The sequence below is a fragment of the Mizuhopecten yessoensis genome, unplaced genomic scaffold (genome assembly GCF_002113885.1).
Source record: "Mizuhopecten yessoensis strain PY_sf001 unplaced genomic scaffold, ASM211388v2 scaffold221, whole genome shotgun sequence".
NCBI lineage: Eukaryota > Metazoa > Mollusca > Bivalvia > Pectinida > Pectinidae > Mizuhopecten > Mizuhopecten yessoensis.
Window position 1 is genome coordinate 143,767 of NW_018403438.1, and position 10,037 is coordinate 153,803.

Sequence of the window (10,037 nt, forward strand, 5' to 3'; positions counted from 1 at the left end):
CCGTAATTAGGATGTCCAAGGGATCGTGTCATTGATGTGTGAAGTGGGTCTAGGTTTACCGATGAGTCCCGTAATTAGGATGTCCAAGGGATCGTGTCATTGATGTGTGAAGTGGGTCTAGGTTTACCGATGAGTCCCGTAATTAGGATGTCCAAGGGATCGTGTCATTGATGTGTGAAGTGGGTCTAGGTTTACCGATGAGTCCCGTAATTAGGATGTCCAAGGGATCGTGTCATTGATGTGTGAAGTGGGTCTAGGTTTACCGATGAGTCCCGTAATTAGGATGTCCAAGGGATCGTGTCATTGATGTGTGAAATGTGTTGTCTCTTACTGGCAAATATCCAGTGCTTGTATCTTCTTTCATTTTTGTTAAGAGTGTATCTGTTTGATGTTAAAACTTACAGGATATGTTGGAGTGTATTAATGGGTCACACCTAGGACTTGACCTCTGATGCTGCTGCAAGATCAAAGGTCTTCTTCTGAAAATATCTTCTTAACACCTGGCTATAAAGACCACCTACACTATCCAACATTGTTTTATATGTCACCAAGGTATCTATTGTAATACAATAGGTTCTCTGTCGACAGGTGAATAAATCTAAAGGACAGTGTTAAGTATTTATTTAACCCTATAACCATTTAACCCTTAAAATACTGACACACTGTCATATCTGACCAAATGATTCTGTCCCCCTTTATGTCACTTAAGACAGGTTTCACTGTAGGATTTGAAATAGTTCAGATATTTCCAAATCGTGTCAAAACAAGGTGACACTTCCATGTAATTTAAGACACTACTCTATAGTGTAATGAATACTGCCGTATCCTACAGTGTAATGAATACTGCCGTGTTCTATAGTGTAATGAATACTGCCGTGTTCTATAGTGTAATGAATACTGCCGTGTTCTATAGTGTAATGAATACTGCCGTGTTCTATAGTGTAATGAATACTGCCGTGTTCTATAGTGTAATGAATACTGCCGTGTTCTATAGTGTAATGAATACTGCCGTGTTCTATAGTGTAATGAATACTGCCGTGTTCTATAGTGTAATGAATACTGCCGTGTTCTATAGTGTAATGAATACTGCCGTGTTCTATAGTGTAATGAATACTGCCGTGTTCTATAGTGTAATGAATACTGCCGTGTTCTATAGTGTAATGAATACTGCCGTGTTCTATAGTGTAATGAATACTGCCGTGTTCTATAGTGTAATGAATACTGCCGTGTTCTATAGTGTAATGAATACTGCCGTGTTCTATAGTGTAATGAATACTGCCGTGTTCTATAGTGTAATGAATACTGCCGTGTTCTATAGTGTAATGAATACTGCCGTGTTCTATAGTGTAATGAATACTGCCGTGTTCTATAGTGTAATGAATACTGCCGTGTTCTATAGTGTAATGAATACTGCCGTGTTCTATAGTGTAATGAATACTGCCGTGTTCTATAGTGTAATGAATACTGCCGTGTTCTATAGTGTAATGAATACTGCCGTGTTCTATAGTGTAATGAATACTGCCGTGTTCTATAGTGTAATGAATACTGCCGTGTTCTATAGTGTAATGAATACTGCCGTGTTCTATAGTGTAATGAATACTGCCGTGTTCTATAGTGTAATGAATACTGCCGTGTTCTATAGTGTAATGAATACTGCCGTGTTCTATAGTGTAATGAATACTGCCGTGTTCTATAGTGTAATGAATACTGCCGTGTTCTATAGTGTAATGAATACTGCCGTGTTCTATAGTGTAATGAATACTGCCGTGTTCTATAGTGTAATGAATACTGCCGTGTTCTATAGTGTAATGAATACTGCCGTGTTCTATAGTGTAATGAATACTGCCGTGTTCTATAGTGTAATGAATACTGCCGTGTTCTATAGTGTAATGAATACTGCCGTGTTCTATAGTGTAATGAATACTGCCGTGTTCTATAGTGTAATGAATACTGCCGTGTTCTATAGTGTAATGAATACTGCCGTGTTCTATAGTGTAATGAATACTGCCGTGTTCTATAGTGTAATGAATACTGCCGTGTTATATAGTGTAATGAATACTGCCGTGTTCTATAGTGTAATGAATACTGCCGTGTTCTATAGTGTAATGAATACTGCCGTGTTCTATAGTGTAATGAATACTGCCGTGTTCTATAGTGTAATGAATACTGCCGTGTTCTATAGTGTAATGAATACTGCCGTGTTCTATAGTGTAATGAATACTGCCGTGTTCTATAGTGTAATGAATACTGCCGTGTTCTATAGTGTAATGAATACTGCCGTGTTCTATAGTGTAATGAATACTGCCGTGTTCTATAGTGTAATGAATACTGCCTTGTTATATAGTGTAATGAATACTGCCGTGTTCTATAATGTTATGAATACTGCCATGTTCTATAGTGTAATGAATACTGCCGTGTTATATAGTGTAATGAATACTGCCGTGTTCTATAGTGTTATGAATACTGCCGTGTCCTATAGTGTAATGAATACTGCCGTGTTATATAATGTCATCTATAAGGACAAGTTTTTGGCAAATATTTACATACGCATTCTTGGTTATGAGATATAAAGGTTCGTGAATTGGTTTCAATATCATTTGAGATTTAAGTTTAAGTTTTCGTTTTAGCTCAGCTAAGAGTCTTTCTTAATGAACTTTACACTTTTACACCTGTTTAATAAAACTGCTATGAAATGGATATTCCTTTAAGGTTGTAAAAGAATAACTGACCTATATATAAGAAAGATCAATATATCAATATATTATTGTTCCCTCATAGAGACAAGCCTGTGTTTTCCTATCATCAATATACACCACAATAGTGTAACATTGTTCACAATGATGCCATGCATGCACGTAGCTAGCTTGTATTAAAATTTTCTGTTAAAAATGTTAATTTGTTCAATGATTCATTTGATGGTAATTCTGCGGTATGAATGCAGTCATTGTTGACCTTGTGGAAAGGTCAAGTTTCTGGTAGATATTCGGGAGAGTGTGGCTCGTGATTGGTAGATATTAGGGAAAGTGTGGCTCATGATTTCAACTTAAGAGTTTCACATAATGTTTTTTTAAGGGCTGAGAATGCTGTAATTGTTTCAAACTTTTTAAGATTTGTAACAAAACCTTTTTGCCCTTTAATGACAACTTCCTGTTATGAGGTGAGAACACTGTACTTTCGGAGGTAAAATCTGATAAAGTTAACAGTAGTGTAACGTAGACTTGGAAAGCAAAAGTGATTAATAAATTCCTATTGTTTTAGATTTTAGAGACATCTGCACACAATATTTAATGACCCGTGGTGCACTGAACAACACATTTATCAAGGAGTCTGGCAATTTTTCGAAAAACAAAAAAGAAATTGTTTTAGCTTCAAACTGCTTTAACGTAGTCATTGAAAGCAACATGACTGCTGGCTACGTTACTGGATGTATATAATTATATACTTATACAATAAACATCAAAATACAATAAACATCAAAATACAACAAACATCAAAATACAATAAACATCAAAATACAATAAACATCAAAATACAATAACCATAAAAATACAATAAACATCAAAATACAATAAACATATCAAAATACAACAACCATCAAAATACAATAAACGTCAAAATACAACAAACATCAAAATACAATATACATATCAAAATACAACAAACATCAAAATACAATATACATATCAAAATACAATAAACATCAAAATGCAATATACATATCAAAATACAATAAACATAAAAATACAATATACATATCAAAATACAATATACATCAAAATACAATATACATATCAAAATACAATACACATCAAAATACAATATACATATCAAAATACAATAAACATATCGAAATACAATAAACATTTCAAAATACAATAAACATATCAAAATACAATATACATATCAAAATACAATAAACATATCAAAATACAATAAGTATATAATGCAATCAAGCCCCAATAATACAGCCACAGGTAATGTGCCAATCTAGTCACCAATAATCCTTAAATCTAATGCCATTAACATATAGTCACCATTAATCTAGCCACCACTAATCTGTCAATCTAGCCACCACTAATCTGTCAATCTAGCCACCACTAATCTAGCCACAACTATTCAAGCCACCACTAATCCATAAATCTAAACACCATTAACCTAGCCACAATTAACATATAGCCACCATTAATCTAGCCACCACTAATTTATTTATATAACCACCAATAATCCAGTCACCACTAATCCATTAATCTAACACTATAAACCTAGCCACCATTAATCCATTAATTTAACCACCACTTATCCTCCCACTAAATTTCTTAATCAAGCAAACACTTATCTTATGCTCCAGCCCCCACTAATCTTATAAGCCTGCTACCACTAATCTATGTATCCATCCACCACTGGGAATACAGCACCCCCACCCCCCTATCATGAATAAGATGCAGGTTAATATCATGAATGTGGTTTAACTCAAGGTCATGGATGTGTCACATAAACCAAGACTGAAATGATCAACAGTATAACAGGATAAGAGCCCCTTAACATTGGCCTTCTTTGACAAATAGACCCTGTAGATTTTAAGAGTGATCTGATAAAACTTTGAAAACCATGAATCATACTTAAACTCAAGGAATATCTATCAAAGTGGTGTTTGGGTACTTAGGAATTAACAGGTGTAACTGTTGAGGTACTGATGTAGGTATATATGATTTAAGATTTAATACAGATAATGATGTAAGGTTAAATGTAGCTACTGTAGCTTTATAGTTGGTACCTGTATCACATTGACCTTATGATTCAGTATATAGAAACCCAAAGACATTGTGATGTCCTGAAACTCGAAGACATTGTGATGTCCTGGAACTCAAAGACGTGATGTCCTGGAACTCAAAGACATTGTGATGTCCTGGAACTCAAAGACATTGTGATGTCCTGAAACTCAAAGACATTGTGATGTCCTGAAACTCAAAGTTATTGTGATGTCCTGAAACTCAAAGACATTATTATATCATGAAACTCAAAGACACTGCAATGTCCTGAAACTCGAAGACATTGTGATGTCCTGAAACTCGAAGACATTGTGATGTCCTGAAACTCAAAGACATTGTGATGTCCTGAAACTCAAAGACATTGTGATGTCCTGAAACTCAAAGACATTGTGATGTCCTGAAACTCAAAGTTATTTTGATGTCCTGAAACTCAAAGACATTGTGATGTCCTGAAACTCAAAGACATTATTATATCATGAAACTCAAAGACACTGCAATGTCCTGAAACAAAATAGGAATTTGAATTAAAGAGCAATTCAGATGACAAAATGTTTGTTATAACAATTTTTTCCATAATAGATGTCCCAAAGGATTAGTTTGTGTAGCATTTGATGTAGCTTACCAATATGTCTTTGTTATTTGTCCATTAAAATCCACTTTCCACCAAGAATCTGTAATGAGTCTGCGTGTAGGTCTACACCGAGTCTGTACAACATGGAATTGATACTGCTTCACTTAGATTGAATATGAGAGGTTCAACAAAATACCTGTCACAGAAACAAATCAAATCATATGGTTCAGGAATTCCGTCCTGTATTAGATCTCAGAGGGGTAGGTTACATTAAGGAGTAACCTGCCCTTCAGACAATTGGGTATTTGGTATGGTCCATATAAATTAATAAAAAAACCTTCTCATTGCTAAGTTGGAGGTCTGAAATTTCACGCTGATCTTGTATTGTGTCTGTTCTAATAGGTCCCTCATAGCATGCTAGCTACAGTCTGCAGATAGACAGATCCTGTTACCCTTAATGTGTAAATCAACTTGTCTGTCATTGTTATAACCCCAGAGATGTGAAAATGAATATCATAAGAAACACATACAGAGTCAATGGGTCTGTACAAAATGACGTCCACCTCATTGTTCCGACCCGTTCAGCCTGACCAACCCGTTTTATTTAACAACCACTGAAAACATGTCAACATGGCCAAACTGAGAAGGGTTACCATTCCGAGGCCGGGGAACGAGACAACTGATATCGCACCTGAGTGAGGGACCAGATAGGATCGGACCTACTACATGGTCATGTAGGATCAACGCCTTGCTGCCCTTTATTTTCAACCGAATAGAGTTACATTTAATTACAGTGCAGTTTTTACAAGTTGGGACTGTTACATTCTTTAATCAGATAATCTCTGATAGATTCCCGAGGACAGTATAACATATTGTGATTGGTCGGGAATTGGTCGCCACCTCTTTGTCCCTACGCCCATCCCACTGCTGCGGTGCTAGTTTTCCTTAGTGTGAGGGATCCGTTTTGACGGATCAAGATATCAGGATTAGATTCTCAGTTACGGTAAACACCCATATAAAAAAAAAGCCTGAAATTATAAACCCAATTAAAACAAACTCCAACATTTTTGTAACAAAAAAACAAACTGAAGTGTGGGTTATAACATTTATCTGTTTATCTTACAGGAAAATTTACAGTTAGATAGGTATTTTACAGGTAGATTAACAGGTAGATTTACAGGTAGATTTATAGGTAGATTTACAGGTAGATTTACAGATAGATAGGTAGATTAATCAGATAAATCTATTTTTTAGGTATTGATTTATCCCATGGATCATTATTTACATTTCTAGCTACAGTATGTAGTTTTTTACTGACAGACTATAAGAGATTTGTAAGAATTGTACGGGGCTGGGGACAAGTTAAATTGATATTTAATGGATACAAGTAAGATAAAAACAGATACAAGTAAGATAAAAACAGAAATTAATATCTCTTTGGTGGTATGCTTTATTTCATCAAAATTTATTTATGAATGCCAATTTTATGGTAACCAAATTAGAGAACACTTACCATTTTCTCATTATCGTGTATTCAGTCAGTTAAGATGTTATTATATTATCTGATAATCTAAGAAGTTGTTTACGACTACCGATAGATACAGTTACCTATGTAAGGTGTACACAGCACAAAACCTACTATAAATTTTGACAGGTGTAATATCATAGATAAGTTTTCTCTACAGAAGTGCACTCTGACACAGAAAACAACTCGGTATTTGACATTTAGGGCTTACACACAGAGAACAACTCGGTATTTGACATTTAGGTCTTACACACAGAGAACAACTCGGTATTTGACATTTAGGGCTTACAAACAGAGAACAACTCGGTATTTGACATTTAGGGCTTACAAACAGAGAACAACTCGGTATTTGACATTTAGGGCTTACACACATAGAACAACTCGGTATTTGACATTAAGGGCTTACACACAGAGAACAACTCAGTATTTGACATCTAGGGCTTACACACAGAGAACAACTCGGTATTTGACATCCAGGGCTTACACACAGAGAACAACTCGGTAATTGACATTTAGGGCTTACACATAGAGAACAACTCGGTATTTGACATTTAGGGCTTACAAACAGAGAACAACTCCGTATTTGACATTTAGGGCTTACACACAGAGAACAACTCGGGATTTGACATTTAGGACTTACACACAGAAAACAACTCGGTATTTGACATTTACGGCTTACACACAGAGAACAACTCGGTATTTGACATCCAGGGCTTACACACAGAGAACAACTCGGTAATTGACATTTAGGGCTTACACACAGAGAACAACTCAGTATGTGACATCTAGGGCTTACACACAGAGAACAACTCGGTATTTGACATCCAGGGCTTACACACAGAGAACAACTCGGTAATTGACATTTAGGGCTTACACATAGAGAACAACTCGGTATTTGACATCTAGGGCTTACACACAGAGAACAACTCAGTATTTGACATCTAGGGCTTACAAGTGCTTACATTTTTCTGGTGTTGAAATAATTTTGGTGGTGTTAATGCTCATTTATTCTTTTCTGATTAAAATTAAAACATGTAACGATTGATAATGCAGATTGAAAAGGAGGAGGTTTTCATGTTTTTCTTACATTACTTTGTCAACAATATCTTTTCAATAACTTTTTTAAAGATAATAATTGAAGTATTTAATTTGTATACTACCTTACTATAGACCCTGAAGAATCTGTTATTGTTGTTTTGAAATTGAAAAATTGAAAAAATTAAAGTAACAAAAAAAATTAAACACTTCAAAAATGACCAAATTCTGCACATGTTGTGGTGTAGGATTTAAGAAAAAGAAAGTCATTTTTAGCTCACCTGACTAGTCGTCCAGTGTCCGTCGTCCGGTTCCGTGGTCCGTCAACCTTTTTCCTTTAAAGCGCTACTAGTCCTGAACGGCTCAGAGGATTTTGACCAAATTTGGTCTGGAGAATCATTGGCCAATGGGTTCTCAATTTTGTATAAATGGAAGGTATGGTCCCCCTGGGGGCAGAGGGGCGGGGCCAAATAGGGAGAAAATAGGTAAATCTTTAAAAATCTTCTTCTTCTCAACCAAGGGAAGGATTTTGACCAAATTTGTTCTAGAGCATCTTTGGACAAAGGAGCCTCAAGTTTGTATAAAAGGAGGGTGTGGCCCCTCTGGGAGCAGAGGGGCGGGGCCAAATAGGGGGAAAATAGGTAAATCTTTAAAAATCTTCTACTTAACCAATAGAAGGATTTTGACCAAATTTGTCCTAGAGCTTATTTGGACAAGGAGACTCAAGTTTGTATAAACGGAGGGTGTGGCCCCTCTGGGGGCGGGTCCCATTAGGGGAAATAGAGGATTTGTTTTCTCCTACTATGCAAGTGAAGGGATTTAAACCAAATGCAGTCTGAAGCATGATTAGTGACAAAAGAATCAATTTTGTATAAACTGAGGTGTGTGGGCCCCCTTCTTTGGGGCAGATGGGTGAAGCCCATTAAGGGCAATAGAGGAAAACATTAAAGATCCTTCTCCTTTTGTACCGATGAAGGGATTTTGACCAAATTTGGTGTGGAGCATCATTGGCCAAGGGTTCTCAGTTTTGTATAAACGGAGGGTATAGTCCCCCTGGAGGCAGATGGGAGGGGCCAAATAGGGGGAAAATAGGTAAATCTTTAAAAATCTTCTTCTTAATTCTCAACTAATAGAAGGCTTTTGACCAAATTTGTCCTAGAGCACTTTTGGACAAAGGAGCCTCAAGTTTGTATAAAAGGAGGGTGTGGCCCCTCTGGGGGCATAGGGGCGGGGCCCAATAGGGGAAATAGAGGATTTTTTTTTCTCCTACTATACAAGTGAAGGGATTTAAACCAAATGCAGTCTGAAGCATGTTTAGGGACAAAAGAATCAATTTTGTTTAAACTGAGGTATGTGGACCCCCTTCTTTGGGGCAGATGAGTGGGGGCCATTAGGGGAAATAGAGGAAAACATTAAAGATCCTTCTCCTTTTGTACCGATGAAGGGATTTTGACCAAATTTGGTGTGGAGCATCATTGGCCAAGGGTTCTCAGTTTTGTATAAACGGAGGGTATAGTCCCCCTGGAGGCAGATGGGAGGGGCCAAATAGGGGGAAAATAGGTAAATCTTTAAAAATCTTCTTCTTAATTCTCAACTAATAGAAGGCTTTTGACCAAATTTGTCCTAGAGCACTTTTGGACAAAGGAGCCTCAAGTTTGTATAAAAGGAGGGTGTGGCCCCTCTGGGGGCATAGGGGCGGGGCCCAATAGGGGAAATAGAGGATTTTTTTTTCTCCTACTATACAAGTGAAGGGATTTAAACCAAATGCAGTCTGAAGCATGTTTAGGGACAAAAGAATCAATTTTGTTTAAACTGAGGTATGTGGACCCCCTTCTTTGGGGCAGATGAGTGGGGGCCATTAGGGGAAATAGAGGAAAACATTAAAGATCCTTCTCCTTTTGTACCGATGAAGGGATTTTGACCAAATTTGGTGTGGAGCATCATTGGCCAAGGGTTCTCAGTTTTGTATAAACGGAGGGTATAGTCCCCCTGGAGGCAGATGGGAGGGGCCAAATAGGGGGAAAATAGGTAAATCTTTAAAAATCTTCTTCTTAATTCTCAACTAATAGAAGGCTTTTGACCAAATTTGTCCTAGAGCACTTTTGGACAAAGGAGCCTCAAGTTTGTATAAAAGGAG

The 10,037-nt window shown here is 36.7% G+C and overlaps 2 protein-coding genes across 3 annotated transcripts in view; one reads left to right on the plus strand and one right to left on the minus strand.

The window, feature by feature from the left end:
• LOC110442168 (metalloproteinase inhibitor 4-like) overlaps positions 1 to 5,546 on the minus strand; it is a 33,306-nt gene extending 27,760 nt beyond the window's left edge. Inside the window, exon 1 of the mRNA XM_021485829.1 lies at positions 5,392 to 5,546. The gene's annotated coding sequence lies outside the window, so the exon portion shown is untranslated. The remainder of the gene's footprint in view (positions 1 to 5,391) is intronic.
• LOC110442041 (synapsin-like) overlaps positions 1 to 10,037 on the plus strand; it is a 174,831-nt gene that overhangs the window by 102,524 nt on the left and 62,270 nt on the right. The gene's annotated exons all lie outside the window — the stretch shown is intronic.